We start from the raw sequence: 19,215 nt of genomic DNA, 5'->3' as shown, positions 1-19,215 counted from the left end.
ATACCAAAAAAATAAGGAAATTAGATTAATAATTAGGTTTTTATCTTTAAGAATTTGAAACGAAAATATTAAAAATACCACAATGGGCGTACTGAATCGACTAATGTGATTATATTACAAAGATTTTTAATTTTCATACAAAAAATGGTTAAAAATACCAAATTATTTAATGAACATTTATTTCAAAACTAAATTCTTATACCGACTTCGCACGGGTTAAATTAATGCTTATAAGTTTACTTTATTAAAAATAAGAAGATAAAACAATGACATAATCAATTACAACTACGCGATTTATCCGTAAAGTAATTCTTTCACCATTCAACACACGAGTCGCACAACCTACGTCTACTTTGTTTACTTATAATATCTCTTATACCAAGAGGTTAAAGTGGTGATGGGCTGGATACTTGGCCAGACGAGAAGACGGAAGGTGGACTGAAGTCGTCACGGAGTAGTGGCCTAGAGAAGCAAAAAGGCCAGTGGGCAGACCACCCGCCCGATGGTCAGACGATTTTAGGAAGATGGCGGGTGCTCAATGGATGCGACTAGCACAGGACCGGGAGAACTGGCGCGCCTGTGAGGAGGCCTATGTCCAGCAGTGGATTAATGTAGGCTGAATATGATAATGATGATGATGATACCACTGCTGGGTATTATGTAAGAATAAACTCGAAACTCACCGTAGAAATATCAGAAGTTGATAAGCGACAGTGTCAATTATAATGACAAAATTTCAATATACGCATCAAGATATTATATCACCACGGATGAGTAATGAAGTGAGTTCTTAGACTGCTGATGATGTAAATCGTTACGTAAGCATCATTAATAATTATTTACTGAAACTCTTAAAATAATGTTATATACAAATAAATTGATCACAACTTATGTAGTATATAAATATGCCAGTTAAAACCTAGCTGCGCGTCCGTCTACGGGTTAAATTCATACAGAGTTCATCGGGGGCAGGAACGGCTTTATGTGCTTTCTGAAGCTCAGGAGCGTAAACACAGTCCATTTCCAGAATGCTGGCTAGTGGCTAGTAATAACCCAAAGGGCTTGAACCTAGGACCGACAGGAAAGAGCAGTATATGAGTTACGGCTTTAAACCGAAAAAACATACAAACTTACCTCTATTATATTAGTTTGGATTATAATAATCCTCTAATTATACAAATGAGTTAATATTCTTATAAATTCATCTGATTGTGATCTCGAAATAAAAGAGGATTTTATTTTTCATTTGTTTTAATTAACGCCAAATTTTTAGCTATAATATACATTAGACTACCTGTTCTACCTGGTTTCTCCCACGTTCAACGCTTATTATTTTCAACGTAATTAATCATAAGGACATAACTTCTTAAACTTAGTTCCCAAAGTTGGTGGCGCATTGGCGATGAGATCTCTTACTATCAGGTGATCTATTTTCTAGTCTGCCCACTTTATATAAATAAAAAAAAATGTTTAGTACAAGTTCTGTTTTAAACGAAGAACGAAACACACATGCGCAATTGTACCGGCGGAAACGCTTACCGTGAGAACGATACCATTATTGATGATCTTATCAATCGTTACCTAGTTCGATATTAGAGTTTTGTAACTCAAGTTGATACTTACCTAATTATAAAGTTTATAATTTATTTGACAAGTGTTCGCTCAGTAGTCAAAAATAAAAAAAAATACGAGAAAAACCTGTATGAATTTCAATGCCTCGAACAATTCTATTTTCTTTTACTTTCATTTTAATATTTTTTATTGATAACACTAAAGCTCACAAAAAAAAACAAATAACAAAATAAAACTTTGTTGACAAATAGAGAATAAAACCTGAACCTAGGATTTGAATCTCGGATTTACATTCTAATAAGCCAGCCATCATCATAAAACGAACGCTTTGAAACGTTGCGTTAAATTCAAAAAGGCATTAAATATAAATTTTTGTTGGCTGTTGGCTGAATGGAGTTAACCCTTTGCTCCACTGAAGAGAAAAACAAAAAGCCTAGTCATGTGTACAGGCAAGACCTTGGGGCTAAAAAAAATAAACAAACGAAGCTGTTTTTTCCCCGAGTCGATTAAGGGCAACTATTAATTGTCAATCGATGATTCTGCGAATATGTTGTAGAATATATATTTAAACGAATCATGCCTAAATTAAACGAAAAAAACCACTAACTTTATGTAAGAGTTTTGCTTATAAATAAGAAGGACAAATTATATATTTTGATTGAAATCCGGGCAAGTATTACAGTTTCCACGTACTTAACTCGCCTTAAAAGAAAACGTAAAGAAAACTACACGTCTCGAATGAAAACCCGCAATGATTGAATATGCTCCAAATCTTCTTAATGAAGGCCTTTTACTGTGGAGTAGACACTTGCTGTTAAAAAATACGCCAATCTAATAATTATTACTAAAGTTTTCAATGTTACATAATGTGTAACATAAATATATTATGCTTTGTAGAACGCCAAACGCATATATTATATATTCTTATCATTTCCTGCTTCCCCCTTCCTTCTTAAGTCCTCGCGAGCTGGTTCTCGATGTCACCGCCTAACTGTGACATCAATTCCATCGCGAACAAAGAAATTTGGCAACTCCTTTCTTTGTCGCACTTCCAAATATGAAATTCCTTACCAGCTCACGTGTTCCCCTTACAACCCGGGTTCCTTCAAACGAGGCGTGAAGAGGCATCTTGCGGGCCGGCAAGGCGAAGGCGGCTAGTGCAGAACGTTTTTCCCGTCTGTACTGGCCGTCGTCGCGTTTGGACTCTACTACCACTTACCATCAGGTGGAGTAGAGTCATTTGCCCTCCCGGCGAATATAAAAAAAAAATTCGTTTCAAATGAATTATTAATTAGTGAAGAGTTCGTTAGTTCTCTTTAAGCATAAGATGATGTCGGAAACTTTTTTTCTCACTCTTTTCTTAAAAAAAAAATGAACACATCAAGCATCCATCCTCAGCACAAGATTATTTAGACGATAAAAAGCGATTGTGAATTTGTTGATTTTCAGGCAGGATATATAAATACATATTTAATCATTGTATTAATTTAACATCATTTTAATTTATTTTATATTAAAGTGTATTTTGTTATTACTTTATTATAGATTAAAGTGTATTTTGATTTTGCGTCCAGGCCAAACGGATATAAATTTATTTCAAAACATCTTATTTATTTTTGCATATCTATAAAACATTCTTTCATGTACTTCCAAAAGGTAGACTAAAGAAAACTTTTACAATTAAAACCTTTTGTTCTATACTTAGCTGCTTATTCAAGTTGTAAGACTCGTGGTAGCCAGAAGACACTTGCAACACCTGGACAAGTATCACTGAGTTTTCAAGTACTCAATATGTGTTTAATTCAACTCGTGCGCTGCGGTGAAGGAAAACATCGAGAGAGAACCTGCTCTCGTGCCTGATGAAATTCCACACGTTTATCTACCAATTTGAATTGGAACAGCACGGTGGAATTATTTCATACGTTCTTCTCAATTGGAGAGTAGACCTTAGCCCAGCAGTTCGACTTTTTTAGGCAGTTTCTTTATTCAAGTGTTATATTAAGAATAATCAACATCAAATATTTTCCATAGCATTTTAAAATTGTTTGTAAGCTTCAAGCCAATTTTGATATTGATCTGGATAATTAATATTCAAAATGGTTTAGTGCAGTTTTATATTGATTTTAACGTGGCATTGACGGGGTGAGAGGTAGCTTGCACAACCACGGGTCAATATCCGTAGCGATACCCCATTCGGTAGGAGTGATAGTATCATGCAAGAGTCAACCAGCTACAAACATTCAGATAATTATAACATAGGCCGTTTATAGTATAAGCACAATGATATTTCGGCATTATCCAAAAATTAAACTCAATTAAAATTCTTCAATAAGGCCTCAACACAGCAGTATAGTACAGTACAGACCTATTCGCAATCAAATACTTTTAAATTAACTCTATTTAATATAGAATTCATTGATATGTACTCAAAAATTAAATTTAATAGCTGTTTGTTGACTCATCTACTGACTTTGTTCTTCTTTTCGGTGACGCCGGTCATTCTCAACTATATATGCAGGAAATATTATAGTGTACAAGTGTGTGCATAGCCAAAGATGGTCCAGTGGTAAGAACGCGTGAATCTTAACCGATGATCGTAAGTTCAAACCCGGACAAGCACCACTGAATTTTCATGTGCTTAATTTGTGATTATAATTCATCTCGTGCTTTTCGGTGAAGGAAAACATCGTGAGGAAACCTGCATGTGTCTAATTTCACTGAAATTCTGCCACATGTGTATTCCACCAAACCGCATTGGAGCAGTGTGGTGGAATAAGTTCCAATCCTTCTCCTCAAAAAAGGGAGAGGAGGCCTTTAGCCAAGCAGTGGGACATACACAGGTCGTTACGGTTACGGTTACGGTACGGTTACGATGTGCTTAAACACAAACGCAAAGCATTGATACATAAAGTCATGTATGATTACAGGTCTTACAAATATTAGTCATAAGCTAGAACCAAATTTGTGACCATTAAAGCAATAGTCAATTAAACATTCCGTTATTATACATAGATTCATATTTTCTTTTGGATATATATTTTTTTTCATTAACGTCAAAAAACTTAACTAAAATTTTTGATTTGGAATTATGATTCAAGTTTATAATCTGATAAAATATACAATGCTATTTCCTTAATAATAAAAATGGTTTTTGTACATACATATTCCAAATTTAAATAAAGTCATTATTTACACACAATTAAAGTACTTAAATTAAAGGAACAATGAACTTGCGATTATTAATCTTTACACAATAAAACTAACAACACTTAATTAGAAAATATATATATATATATATATTACATCTATAACCAAAACTATTATTTTTTTATTCCAGATAACAATGGAGTAGGTTTTATGTAATAGTAATTTAAGAGATTCAGGGGTCGAATTTTACAAATTTAGAACGATTACGTTACGTTCTCGATACAATTCCGATCCAACTTTATCATCTGTATTTATTCGAGCCGGAACCGAACCGATAATATGTTAACATTTAGCGTTATGTCAAAATCAAGCGTAATTTTTAACTTTTATGGCAATAGTCGATAATTAAATTAGGAATAGGAAAACGGAAAAACGGCAACGATCACGCTTTGATTCGATTGCGATAAAGTGAAAATTTGTTAGTAAAATTAGCTCCCTGATAATACAATTATCTTCATCAAATTTAAGCAAAGCAAGATATCACTGCCCTGTTAAAAATAAAGATTAATTATTTGCTAACTTGAACACTTATACCGCCACTAGACCATTCTTAATGTTATTGTAGATCCGTGTTGTTTTGGAATAATACCCTTTGTTGAGAAGACTATTAGAATGATATTAGCTTTTCAAAGAGGCGACATAATATATGTGATTCCTTTTTTTTATTCGACACATTATTATTTATAATTATTGAACCGAAAGGCATCAAATATTAAACGATGGTACCTAACCGCATACCAGCATTGCATCCTACCACCAAACTTCTTACTGGTGGTAGAGCTTTGTGCAAGCTCGTCTGGGTAGGTACCACCCACTCATCAGATATTCTACTGCAAAACAGCAGTACTTGTTATTGTTGTGTTCCGGTTTGAAGGATGAGTGAGCCAGTGTAATTACAGGCACAAGGGACATAAAATCTTAGTTCCCAAGGTTGGTGGCGCATTGGCTATAAGCGATGGTTGACATTTCTTACAATGCCAATGTCTAAGGGCGTTTGGTGACCACTTACCATCAGGTATACCCATATGCTCGTCCGCCTTCCTATTCTATAAAAAAAAAAAAAAAACTTTTTCCCTTTAATGTTTATATGTATGTGCTGTACGACACCGACCCTCCTTTCACTCGCTCAGACCAGTCTGAAGTTCAGGGTCGAACGCAATTATTATTTAAAATGGTTACCGTAAGGCTTGAACGAATAAATTCATTTATACAAGCCAATTGAAATTCTTGTTATAAAACTAGTATTTACATAAATGACATACCTAACATTATCATGTTATCATGGTACTTTTTTTTATTATGGATTTTTTTGACAAGTAACCTTTTGTTTTAATTAATAATCTGTATTGCTATTTGGTCACCCGGTGTATTTACAGGCTCAAGTGACATAATTCCCTTATTTATATTACAGTCCCAAAAGCTATAGACAATGCTAATCACAAACCATGAGGTGCTGCCTTCCTATTTTAAATTTCAAAAAAGTATAATAATTATAATATCCTGTTTTTTCACACATGGCCATCTGATCCCAAATTAAGCTTGTACAAAGGATTTTTTTTTTTTTTTTTTTTTTTAGAATAGGAAGGCGGACGAGCATATGGGCCACCTGATGGTAAGTGGTCACCAAACGCCCTTAGACATTGGCATTGTAAGAAATGTCAACCATAGCCAATGCGCCACCAACCTTGGGAACTAAGATTTTATGTCCCTTGTGCCTGTAATTACACTGGCTCACTCACCCTTCAAACCGGAACACAACAATACCAAGTACTGTTGTTTTGCGGTAGAATATCTGATGAGTGGGTGGTACCTACCCAGACGAGCTTGCACAAAGCTCTACCACCAGTGCTCTACCACCAGGATAAAAATATAATAAAAAATTACTGATGATTTTTTGTTACTTTTAATTTGAATTTGATTAGATTGAATCTGGAAGTGCTTTGTACACTTATAATTGACATGCATATTAGATATACTATTATTGTTTTAAAGAATATTTTTTAATTCGTTATATGGATGTTATAAGTGTGCTATTACAAACAAATAAATTAAATAAATAATAGACGTGAGCGGGAAACCCTGATTTGAATTATAATTTGTGGTTTCAATAATAATCTACTTATTTATATAAATAGACAAAGACAAAACAGTTCTGTGCATTTCCTGCTCTGTTTATCAACCGATTCTTTTTATTTATGTTTGGTATCTCTTGATGAGCTTTAAAAATATGCAAATTCTTAAATTAAAAAAAATAACAGCCTGTGAATGTTCTACTAGAATAAAGCCTCTCTTTTTGGACAGGATTGGAGTTTATTCGTCTACGGTACTCCGACGCGGGTTGTTCGATACAAATGTGTCAGAATTTCAGTGAGATTATGCACATGCATCATGGTTTCCTCACGTTTTCACTACCAAGCATGAGATGAATTGATTAAGATTCATGCTTTCTAACCACTGAGCCATCTCGACTATTTTTCATATATTATATTTTCTTCATATTTTCAATAATGATAATTTGTTACAACAGTCTACCAAGTGATTAAATAAGCTAAAATACGTTACTCGCTACTCGTTGGCAACCGTTGCTAATGAAAACATGAAAAAACAATTGAGCGTTAATCAATTTTCTTTAATATCATTAATTAATTAGGCGATAAAAATGTATTTATTTAATTAAAATTTTATACATTTTTGATTATCATTGATTTATCGTGTTACTTTAGAATAAATACAATTATTATATAAAACATAATAAGGAAAATATTGTTTTAATAACGATTATAATGATGATGTCGTTGCATTAAATTTCAATGTTGTAAGCTTTATTCGTAGACAATATAATAAATATATATGTGATAATTATAATTAAAACCATTCATATGGTTGCAGACGAATTTATGTGAATTAAAGTTTAAAAAAGTCCCACTGCTGGGTTAAGGCCTCCTCTCCTTTCCTTTTTTAAGGAAAAGTTTTGGAGCTTATTCTACCTCGCTACTCCAACGCGGGTTGGTAGAATACACATGTGGCATAATTTCAATGAAATTAAACACATGCAGGTTTTCTCACGATGTTTTCCTTCACGTCAAGCACGAGATAAATTATAAACACAAATTAAGCACATGAAAATTGAGTGGTGCTTGCCCGGGTTTGAACCCACGATCATCGGGTAAGATTCACGCGTTCAAACCACTGGGCCATCTGTTCTCTCCAATTGTACTTTACCTTTAAATTTAATTTAATCTTGTGAAATTGATTCAGAAGTTTGTTAAATCTCAAATGAATAAGTATAAGTACTTACCTAATCCTAAAAAAATAAAAAAATAACATGACGCGATACGGACTCGTTTATTAGATTCATGTACACGGAAGCTTTAAGCTTATGTAAGTAGAGCAAAATCCGGTTTGAACGTGACAAACGCCTACAATGTCGGCACACATTAATATTTTACTTAACTATACAAGGACAACAAGAGTTATCTATGTATCTACGGAATAAAGTGCTACATAAATTAAATGTATTTTTTACCCAAACTGAGTGTATATTATTCGTATACCAGCTGAATATATACTACGTATTTGGTATATATAGTATATTGTTATGTATATAACGATAGTGAAGTTTATATATATAAGTAACCTAGGTTCACAGCTAGTGCAATCAGTATGTAAATTAATGATTTTATGATATTAGCAATGTGTTTTATTTTAATGTATAATTTCCGCACAACATTAATCAAGTCACGGAGTCGTGTGTATCATGATAACATCTGGGCATGCGATGGAATTTATAATTCAATCTTTGAGCAAATAGTGTGACCTTTCTTATTGATTTTATTAATTACTCATTTCCGTTCGCGGCTTCGCTCACGTTTGAAGGGTGGGGGGTACAGGGTTTATCCCGTATCACTTCTTAACTACGAAGCAATATCATAATTCGAAAAATGAAGTAACTTTGAAATGTATCAATATATTAAAAGGGCTTAATAGCAACATTTCAAATTTTATCAATCCAATGTCTTCGTTAATTGATGGCATTCGGTATAACATCGGTAAGCGAAACGGTACACTTGCCGTAAGATCCGTAAAACTGTCTGCTTATTGATCATTAATAATCTACCACCGTTTCCGGAATACCCCAGACCTGAGAAAAAACGGTGAAAAAATCTCAGTGTTTTTATATTTTTGTATAAAATAGGTAAGCGATTGGGCAAATGGGCCTGATGTTAAGTGGTCACCACTGCCCATAGACATTGACGCTGAAATATGAACCATTCCTTACAACGCCAATGTGCCACTAACCTTGAAAACTAAGGTGTTATGTCTCTTGTGCCTGTAGTTACACTGGCTCACTCACTGTTCACTATATATCATAGTGCTATCCCTGCAAAGCTTGTGGCAGGTTGTGTATAAAAGAAAAACCTTCGACATGACCAATGCTTGCCAGATATAGTAGACACTAAAAACGACCAAGACTGTTGACCTCGAACTACACGGAAACAAAGTGACACTCGACAATTTGTTTTATATTAATTATTAATTAAAACTAGCTAATGGCATTGTTATATTTAAATATTTTTAACACAAAGTTTTTACGTTTTAAATTAGCATAGAATGTGCACAAGACAAGACATTTCCAAAGGGTAGGTTTAACACCTTTCGAATAACCGTGGCGACGCGATGACGTCATAACTTCCAGTTAAGGAACAAACGATATATTTTTATAATCTAATTTGTAATATATTACAAGTTATTTTTAGTTACTTCCTTCATATAAAATAATCTAAAAATATATCTAACAGCACTTTCGCATTCATAAATAATAGTATATACAACACATTTTGCTACAGACAGTTAATTTTAAACAAATTCTCTTCCATCATATGTAAGGCCGAGTGTTCGCAAGCGTTATCTAATAATTACACTCTGTGTTCTCAACATGCTTCATTATTATAAGTAGCAAAAACTTGATGTAAATCCATCAAGGGCGAGACGAGGTCCAACGACACTACGATTCAACATGGTCTTGTTCATAAGAAATAATAGCAAACAGTAGTAATCAATTATATGTTGACAATTTGATTATTTATACAAATATCAGTTTAATCGTTACATGGGGCAAAGCGTACAGACAGACAGGACACATACGTGACGTCTTCCTTTTACTTCTATCTCTAAAAGTAGATGCTCCTATGTACTACTGTAATGCTACTAATTCCAAGGACTACCAGACAAGAAAACTACGTAAAGTTGAAAGAGAAATGCCAGAGTAAGTATTTCGAGAAAATTTACCAAACTTTGACTCATAAATAATCTGATGATATAATGGAAAAGTAAATTAATATTCGAGATCAAGCTTATTATAAATTGAACGTCGCCTCTTTATTGATTTGGACATTTCAAAATACTACATTTACATGTTTCAAGATGTTATACAAACACCCACAAATACACACACAAAGTATTTACAGTTTAAAAACGAAATGAAATAAAATGATATGAAGTCTGATCTCTGATTTTAAACACCAAATCAGTACTTACAGTACAGTACAGTACTGCTAATACTTGACGTACAACATTAACTTATATATTATATAGTTTTACAACATTATATCTTTATTGGTATTTCTTTTTCTGTCAAAGACAAGGAAAATTCACACGAGTTTATACTATCTCAAAGTAAATAAATTTTGTAAATGATACATGAAAATTACAAATACTAGTCTACCGCATTTACAGTTACATCGCTGTTTTGTGACAACCCTGTAGAACTAGAAAACCATACAATTTTTTTATATTTATTGGCGCACCAAGTATTCACATTCCAAAATAGAAACCTTGAATAATTTTATTTAAAAATATGTTTTTTACCAAATTCATTAAAAGCCGAGTTGGTACAGTGGCGAGTAATCATTTAAGTCTTCCACCGGTTCGGACTGTAGATTTTACTGATAACATTATGCTTAAATATTGGTTTAATAATTGAAATAAGAAATTAATATTCGTAACGTCTACTTTATATTGTAACTGTTTCATTTAAATCACTTAAGAATACAAATTTTATTACTATGTTGAGTATATCGTGATGAGGTAACGAATAGATAGAATGTATTTATAATATTAGTACTAACTACTCGCTTAAACCAATTATATAATAAACATATAGAAACTAATTAGAAAACATCAATTTAGACATAAAGAGTAATTTAACATCAGAGAGTGTATCGATTGCAGACTCATCGCGCCGCCCTTGGCCCAGTTCTCTGACACGTGTGGTTGTCTGTGTACGAGTTTTGATATTATACACATTGTGTATTTAACTTCTAAACACGCTAACAATTTAAAGAATATTGTGCGCAATTGTAGTACTTAGTTAATTAATATCTTATTAATTATGTAAAATTAAATGACTTTTCACATTATGGTTGATTATTCAAAACACATAAAAAATGATTATTTTAAATTTCAACACAAAAACCTAAATGTACAATGTACACGCAGTTGTAATTACAATATACATATTGTAATTACAACTGCGCGATAGCTGCGAAATTGCAATTTTGAAGCAGTTTTAATACGGTTGACATAACTGCATCAAAACTGCAAACCGTTTAAGATTCAGTTATATTAAGCCGCAGTAGTTAAAAAATTTTTTTTTTTTTTTTATAGAAAAGGAAGGCGGACGAGCATATGGGCCACCTGATGGTAAGTGGTCACCAACGCTCTTAGACATTGGCATTGTAAGAAATGTCAACCATCGCTTACATATCCAATGCGCCACCAACCTTGGGAACTAAGATTTTATGTCCCTTGTGCCTGTAATTACACTGGCTCACTCACCCTTCAAACCGGAACACAACAATATCAAGTATTGCTGTTTTGCGGTAGAATATCTGATGAGTGGGTGGTACCTACCCAGACGAGCTTGCACAAAGCCCTACCACCAGTAAATATACGTGTCTAGTGATATATAGTAATCGCTACAAATACTTTAAGCTATCAACATATAATGATACTGTTAATTTTTGTAAGTTCGTAATTTTTTTATAAAATTGTAAACACAGATGAAAAAAAATAATATCACTTTTCAGTGGCAATAGAGCATACGAGTCATATGATCATAATTCAATATATATGATATGTCAATAATTCATAATAATGTTTGATTTTTTATGCGGAGTCTAGCGAAAATCGCAGGTCATCATTCTCCCAAAATAGTCTTAAAAACAGGTTTAAATTAACATCTTCAATTTGTTTTGTAAATTGATAGATAAGTTTGTCACAAAGACTACAATACAGGACAACGATGAATTAGATCGGAGCTGAACGTTAGATAAATTATATTTGATATATTTTTCATAAGGAGCGGATCGATTATAGAAAATAGGTCGGTAGATTTCCGCGCGTCAAATTGATGGAAATGGAACGAGTTTGCTTTTCTAAGAATGATTTTACACAAGATGAATTAAGTTTCCTTAAAGGAACTTTAGTAAGAGAAATATTTTTCTTTTTAACAAGAATTTTAGACAGTGTCATCAATATTCAAGTTTGTCGATTTTAGATTGACAAACTGTGTTTCTAAAATTTTAAAATGTATATGGTGATATGAGTACTTAGTGGTTAGGTCGTTGTGCAAGCCCGTCTGGGTAGGTACTGGATTTGAAGGGTGTGTGAGCTACTGTAACTTTGGAAGAAAGGACATCATCTTAGCTCCAAAAGTTGGTGGCACTTTAGCGATGTAAGGAATGGTTAATATTTCATACAGCGCCAATATATGGGTGGTGGTGACCAATCAGGTGAGCCGCCTGTCCAGCAACCTATTTTATAAAAAACTAAAATATAATAAAAACCGATACCAGGAGCACAGCCGTTTATAGAAGATAAATATTATTTAGACTTTATGTAAGTAATGTAACGTCTCCATTATATTGGTTAAGTACATAAAAGTATAGATAGGTATTACGAAATTCCCTCAAAAGAAGGCTTTAAGTACAGCATTGGTGCAAAATGTCTACTAATTTGTATGTTATACCAGGATCGCAGTCGCTTATAGGAGTTTAATATTTATTTTATATGTTAAATTTTACGCCTCTATCAAAACGACTAATTATATAAAGTAGGTCAACAATACTTTCAAAGACCAAGGGTAATAATGTTTATAACACTATTTTATATGCATATGCATATTTAAATAAATTATGGATAATTTTATATCGTTTATTGTCAGGGCTTTCGATAAAAATGTCAGATACAGGTTAAACAAAACATTCGTAATCATTTGAAATTAGCATTACGTTGTTTAATAACAGAATAATTAATTTAGTTATTTGTTGGTAGGGTCAGTTTTGTTATTCTTTAAGATCTCGTACGGTGATATGTATTTTGGTACGTGTATACATTTATAGTTAAGTCTAATTCAATACTTTGCAACCCGGACCTTGCAACTATACGACAGCTGCAAAATTGCAGTTTTGAAGCAGTTTCATTGCGTGTATATAATTGCATCGGAACTGCAAACCTATTGCGCAGTCTGTTTGCAGGTCTAAGTCGGGTTCTAAGAATGGTTATATCAATATTGGTTGACTCTCTACATCACTAGACGTGTTTACTTTTTAACTATTGAGGCTTAATAGAGATAAACACACCATGAGTATTTTAAATAAAAAATCGAAACCACAATTAATAGAAAAATTACTGAATAAGTCTCAGGCCGATTTTGATGTAGACAAAATTCATTAGTTAAAAATAAAACATATTATCTACCCGGGAATAATCGTACACGTTGATTTTGAAAAAACTGCCAGTATTCGCAACCGCTAATGTCGCTAATCATATCCTAATTCTTTGGTAGTGGGTTGGGTGGTAGGTTACTTTGGAAAATCATAATGAAAGTATAATTGCGTTACATGTGGTGCTCGTCGAATGAAAACATCGTGAAAGACCTGTACGTGTCAGAAGAACATCTACCTTATCAATATGCAACATATCAATCGAAAAGACGCAAAGCACCGTGGTGGAATTAAAATCCTAACCTGTTATTCAAACGGAGAAAAGGGCTTCCCAAACGGGCCTGCACAGAGCCTTATAAGGTTTAAAGATCTACCGCCACATAACTATCAGAGTTCCAATCGAATCTTGTTCACTTATGTGAATATACAAAAAAAAAAACAATTACTTAGTGAGCAAGGTTAGTTTAGAATGTACTCGTATCATTAAATTTAGCGTTATCGTAACGTATAATCACTGTAATATTGTCACCTCCTGAATTTAACCTTTAAACTACCTGTTAAGTCACGTATCATGGCCATGTAAGTTCCTGTGCCATTTTGAAATGCCCTTGTTTTAATACGAGGAAAGCATTACGATAATATAATATTATGTACCTATTTAATATCTGTGTCAATACGGACAATGAGACGAGGCCAAGATTAATACTAATTTGAATTGAAATAAAATGCCTCTTTAGTTTCGCGTGTGTATTTTAGTTTCAACTTCAAGCGGTTCTTTTATGGAACGTGCTAAGCGTATTTGATATTTAAATTTATTATTAAATGAGTCAGTATTAAAAACATGTTAATTATCCGTGATACCTGAACCTTGACCGAAGATTGTGAGTTCAAAGCACCAATTAATTTACATCCAGCAATCCGCATTGAATCGGTCTGGTGGGATAAGCTCCTTCTCCTTCCTTCCTTTTTCAAACTTATAAGAGATCTTATTCCAGCAATGGGGTCCTTAGAGATTTTTTTATCTGTAATAATAATTCCACCAACCCGCATTGGAGCAGGATGGTGGAATAAGCTCCAAAACCTTCTCCTCAAAAAGGGGAGAGGAGGCCTTAGCCCAGCAGTGGGACATTAACAGGCTGTTAAGAATAATAATTTGTGGATCGTATCGCTATTGAACTATTGCATATTGACCTATTCTACTGTCAAACTTAATAATTTGTATTGCAGTGTTCTAGTTTGAACTGAGTGTAACATTGTAATGGCAGGCATAAGGAATAACTTACTTTATCCTATTGCACGTTGACGTCATAACGAAAAGGGAGAAATGACTGCTTTATTTATGAACGTTGCTAAGCAGCTGTTTAGTTAAACACTGATTTCGCTCTTTCTGTCATTATTGATTTGACATTCGAAAGAAGAAGACACAACGTTCAACAAATTACGCGCTAATCAATGTTTATAAGTAAGGTCGCTAGTGATGATGAACAAAAGAACATGTTTCATGATTCAGTTTCGTATGGAATTTCGGACCGTAAAGTTTTTAGTAAAGATTACTTGAATCTAAATATAAATAACATTGTTATTATGTTTATTTCATATGTATATTTATGCTACGTTTCAAAACTCTTATCTAGTTGTTAATATGATATGAAGTAAACTTATTTATGTTACACAACTGACTATTATAGTTGCACTCATTAACGTTTCAAGTTTAAAATACTTTGCGTTTGTATACATACGTTACTTTACGCAGCTTGTTTACGATACATTAAGTTGGGAATGCTATTATTTAACAAATAATAAAAACATCAGATTACAAATCTTAAATAAAAGTGTATTACCTGTTATATTATTCGTTTTTACTATTGAAGTATATATTATCTTATTATTACTCTTAGTACTCTTATTCTTTCATAGAGCCGAAATGGCTCAACGGATAGAACACCAAACTAAATCTATTAAACAAATTCTAATGTAATAAAAGCAAGTCGAAGGGACCACCAGCCGGGCCATTGTTGGACCATATCTTGTGAAGCATGTCTGGAATTTAATAGAACACAGTTACACCACAGACAAGGGAGCAATATCCAAGGCCTCGAGCCTTTTAACACATGTTAAGACATTGTTCTCTTTCATTTGTCATTATTCCTGAACCCTTTCCGGTCGTATCGAATGACGATAAAATAGAATGCACAAGCGTTTGCGCACATTTGTATATTACTATGTTTCCTGCGCACTTGAATAGTCTCCCTTGAGAATGAAATCGATGACGGATCGTAATCGAATCGATTACACTTAGATGATGGTATATACATCCAGAGCTGCTCTTGGTTCCTGAACTAGTTAAAATGTATTTTTGCGGCCTGTTACTCATTACTGTTGTGTGCTCATCAATTTTCGATGACAATAAAGATTTATTGAATTCAGGTTTTTGATAAACTTCTAAATGTTTTAATAACAAACGGTTTGTTTTTGTTTTCAAACGCATTAATGGCACTTTAACTTCGATCAACAATACTAGCGTTATCTAGTAGAATTGTTGATCGAAGCACTTTAATACTGCTCTCCCGACTCCTATCATAATTACGTGGCATAGCGAATTACCCCCAAGCCATTTCCCGCTATACATAGTCAGAGTCACGGCTTATTCTACCGTAAAATAAAGTAATTGTTTTGTAATCACGAAATAGTACATCGTGGTACCAAGGTCAGGATTGGTGGCAATAAAAACGAAAAAAAACGAAGGTCACTTTTAAAAGTCCTTTGCCTTTACTTTCACTGGAAATTTAAAAAAAAAAACAAAGCGGATTAAAAATCGAAAAAAAGTGCCCTTATGCGTCTTTATAATACATTTTTCTATATTTAAAAGAAGACACATTACATTTTATGAAAAAAAAATCTATTTGTACTTAAAATAGACGGATTAAATTTTGAACAGTTTTTTTTTTAATAAATAGATTCTTACTAACCGATATGCTTACAAGCATTATTGTTTTATCACTTATTAAGAAGATGTGTTTACGGTGAACTTATTTCGGGGATCAAGCGTTGAATGAAACTAAGAAAGAACTTTCCCCTGTTTACATAACTATAATTTATTTGATCATTTTAAGCAAATCACTTACATATAATACTATATGTATTCGGTAGCGAATCTAGACAGCGCGATTCAGGAAAGTGACAGATTTTATTAACGCCATCTATCGCTACCGAGTAGTAATATACGCCATTATACAATATGTATTAGCACATTTAATTTCTTACCATTTCGGAAGTGTGATTCTACCGAGATGAAAGGAATTCAGTTAATTTTTTTTCACTCAAACGCCAACTGCCCAAACAAATACAAATAAATTTAAATATTCCTTATGAAAACCCACCGAATACTACCATGCTTTTCATCTATATAATATTGTATAGAATATATAAAGAATAACTTGTAAATTAATGATCTTGGTATATTATTAAAGAGGCTTTTAGCAAATACCCCAAAAAGAACACATGCTCCCAAAAAGAAGAAGTTTTATTTACTCTTTTATAATTACTCATTTCCAAACAAATAATTTACCTATTTCGTACTACTATTATTTAAGTGATTTCTTCAGTGTTTTCCTTTAGTGAAGCGTGCCATATATCAGCAAGATGCACTTAAGATGATTAAACCCTAATTGAATCTTAATAGCTATTTGCTAAACATACAACGCTACCAGGAGGTATAATTTAATAAAGAAATATGTATAATGTACACTGCGCCATTTTATTTGTCTTGTGTGATCAAATAAAAACATCTAATGTATTACAAATTACATTTATATACTAGCGCTTTAACCTCGGCTTCGCTCACGTCATCATTCAGAATTCATAAGTATCAATTTCTAAAGCTTCTTCTTCAAAACTTAAGGATTTTCTATTCAATCTTTCATCCCTTTTATCACTACCTTAGAGGTTAAATTTTGAAAAATTCGTCCTTACTGAATAACCGACGGTGTAAAAGGAACTCGTATGTCATTTTTCATGGGTCTGGCCCTGGTAGCTTGGACTGTGCGCAGATATATCAGTCAGTCAGTTATTATTATTACGTAAAGGTTTCTGACACATCAAAGTAAACGGCTTCTAAATGTCCCACTGCTGAGCAAAAGATTAGAAATTTCCAAAAATGTTATCTAGAATTTTTGGAAATTTATAATCTTTTGTTTTACTTGCTGTACCAAAAACTTTTACGTAAAAGCGAACAAACCCAAGTTTCAATCGGTTGAACGATTCGTGGACGTGATGTGAGTTATCGAACGCTTCCAAAAAATCGGTTTATCGGTTATTTACGATTTATTATATTTTTTTTCTAAAACCATTCAAGTATGTTAACACAATGTTAATTTCTTCTAAACTACGTTTGTACGTCCTGACACGAAGGTCACGGACATCTATTTTTAATTATTTACTTCAATATATACACAGCTAATAACCCTGCATTGCTAATTTGTAAGTACTCACTTCATCACTCACCCGTGAAATGTTAACAATCGACTTATACTGTCATATATAATATACCATTTTGATGCGTGTATTGTTGAAATATTATAATTATTATGGTCAATGGCGCATATCACTTCGATGAGTTTCGACTTTGCTTTTATAGAATAGCCTTAAGATCAAACCAGCAGGATGAGTAGGCCCGAATTTAAAACGGTTGATTTTAGGCAAATTCAAAAAAGAACATTTGTGTATGTAAAAACGAAGGCAGTTCTGAAAAAAATTTAAGAACACTTTCTGATGAAAGTCTTGCCGAAAGTCTTGCCGAAAGAACTTTGTGAGGCATCTTTTTAGTGACTTCTCTTTATTATTGTACATTGATTATGAATTGAATGTTTTCATTGAAAAGGCTTTTCGTCGTATATCGGATAGTCTATTCTTAGAAAATATATAAATCTGTCATCGTACTTTCCAAATTCTTCCCACATGGCCTTGGCCTCTTTTTTAAGTACGTACGTTACTTTATTACATTTTATGGTACCGTGTATTTAGGAATTTTGATTTCTACATTATAGAAAGTCTCTGAGGTTAAAGATTCACAAAACTTATATCTCCATCTAATATTATAACACTTTGTAAATCCGTACCGTACCGTAACAGCCTGTGAATGTCCCACTGCTGGGCTAAAGGCCTCCTCTCCTCTTTTTGAGGAGAAGGTTTGGAGCTTATTCCACCACGCTGTTCCAATGCGGGTTGGTAGAATTCACATGTGGCAGAACTTCAGTGAAATTAGACACATGCAGGTTTCCTCACGATGTTTTCCTTCACCGTAAAGCACGAGATGAATTATAATCACAAATTAAGCACATGAAAATTCAGTGGTGCTTGCCCGGGTTTGAACCCACGATCATCGGTTAAGATTCACGCGTTCTTACCACTGGGCCATCTCGGCTTTTTAAATCCATTAAACTAACAATAAACAGACGACGAGGACGATGTACGAGCGCCTCTTGTTGTTGCCTTATCGGTAAGTAAGCGACTTTTATTGGCAAAATCCTCACTTATATCACATAATACCCTGGTAAATTATTCACACATGGCCACCTTGATCTCAAACTTATCAGAGCTCGTACTATGAAAACCAGACAACTAATATAATACATATACTACTTTTCTTTTGTAAATACATACTTATATAGATAATTACAACCAGACTCAGGACAAAAAGACATGTTTATGC

At 33.3% G+C, this 19,215-nt stretch overlaps 1 protein-coding gene across 1 annotated transcript in view; it reads left to right on the top strand.

The window, feature by feature from the left end:
• Nucleotides 1-19,215, top strand: part of LOC126775246 (putative metabolite transport protein HI_1104) — a 54,422-nt gene that overhangs the window by 1,018 nt on the left and 34,189 nt on the right. The window lies entirely within an intron of this gene.

The sequence above is a fragment of the Nymphalis io genome, chromosome 18 (genome assembly GCF_905147045.1).
Source record: "Nymphalis io chromosome 18, ilAglIoxx1.1, whole genome shotgun sequence".
Taxonomy (NCBI): Eukaryota; Metazoa; Arthropoda; class Insecta; order Lepidoptera; family Nymphalidae; genus Nymphalis; species Nymphalis io.
Note: the sequence above shows the minus strand (reverse complement) of the source record. Positions and strands in the feature narration are given on the sequence as shown.